Genomic DNA, 1,860 nt, shown 5'->3' with positions numbered 1-1,860 from the left:
AATATCAAATTTCAACCTTCTTTCCTTCATTCATCCAAGGTATGTATTATTTTCTAAATACTTAGCATATATTGATATGAAACATCATATATAGCATCATATTTATATAATTTATCTTATGATTTATTGTGCAGTTACATTTTGATATACTTATCATCATGAATCTAGGCGGTCCGCCTATAGGTACTAGTTTTCTAGATCTTCTTCGTAATTTTGAGACCAATCCCTCAAATGTACCACTTCCTTTGCCGAATGATAATACATTTGAGGCAGATAATGACTTTGGTTTTGATGAACCCAACTCACAATATAGTGAAGATACTGATAGTKAGTCAATGTGTAATATTGAGAATGATTCTGATGATGTGAGTGAACCTCCAGTAGTGAACTTTATGAATAATATTGGAGATGTAGGAGATGATGACATAGTTGATCTGGAAAACAACATTCATATAGATGTTTGGAGTGAATCAGAAAACAAAATAAKGTTAGGAATGCAATTTGAAAGTAAGGCACATGTAAAAAAGGCAGTAACACTTTGGTCGATTGCCCAAAATGGAGAGTTTAAAGTGTACGAAAGTAAAAGCAGCTTATGGTTAGCAAAGTGTAAGACTCTAGGAGATGGTGGAGAAAGCTCTACTACTATGCACTATACACCACGTTGTGTATGGTATGTCTGTGCAATTAAGAAGAAAAATCATCACATGTGGAGGATTACACGTTGGGTGGATGAACACAATTGTTTCGGATCCTACATTGGCAATAATAATAGAAATTTGAACTCTGCAACTATTGCCTCGTATATCCTCCACTCAATTCAAAAGGATGTTGAATATCCGGTGAAACAAATACAAGCAGATATTAAAAATAGTCTGAATGTAGATGTTTCTTACTGGAAGGCATGGCATGGTAGGAGGAAAGCCATAGAGACTATCTATGGAACTTGGGAAAGTAACTTTGCTGAGTTGCCTAAGTACATTACAGCTTTGAAGTCTTCAAATCCTAACACGGTTATGAATTGGTTTCATAATCCAAACGGATCATCAGATGTGGTGACATTCAAGTATGTTTTTTAGGCTTTTGGACCTGCTATTAATGCATTTCATCATTGTTGACCTGTTATTTTTGTTGATGGCTGTCATTTGAAAGGTTCATACAGGGGAAAAATGCTTGTTGCGGTCACAAAAGACGCTAATAATAACATATTGCCTATAGCCTATGCCATTGTTGATGAAGAGTCCGCACACAGTTGGTGTTGGTTCTTTTATCAGTTTAGACATTTTGTTGCTCAAGACAGACAATTATGTGTTATTTCAGACAGACATCAAGGAATAATTCATGCAATGACAAATCTGGAGGAATGGAAAGAGCCATTAGCATACCATCGTTTTTGTCTTCGACACATCAGAAGTAATCTCATGAAAAGGTACAAAACTTGAGCCTTAAAATATTTTGTTGGGTTATGGGAAGCACCACACAGAAAAGGAAGTTTGTTAAATGTATGAGAGAAATAAAAAAAAAATCAATCTTGAAGCTTGACAGTATTTAAAACAAATTAATAGAAGTCAGTGGTGTCTTTTATACGATAAAAGTCGTCGATGGGGGTTCTTGACAACAAATATCTCTGAGAGTATGAACAATGCGCTGCGAGGAGCAAGACAGTTACTGATTAAGGCGTGTATTGACCTTACATTCAATAGAACTGTGCAACTTTTTAGAAAGCATAGTGATATTGCAATGAACTGCAATACACCTCTACCATCACGTATGTGGCGTCTCTTTGTTAAACGAGAAACTCATGCACAAAGTCATAATTTAACCGAGTTTGACTACAATGAAGGTGTCTATAGAATTGTCACA

This window comes from Cynara cardunculus (genome assembly GCF_001531365.2).
Source record: "Cynara cardunculus var. scolymus isolate 2C chromosome LG 17, CcrdV1, whole genome shotgun sequence".
In the NCBI taxonomy this organism is placed as follows: domain Eukaryota; kingdom Viridiplantae; phylum Streptophyta; class Magnoliopsida; order Asterales; family Asteraceae; genus Cynara; species Cynara cardunculus.
This window is presented reverse-complemented; position numbering follows the sequence as displayed.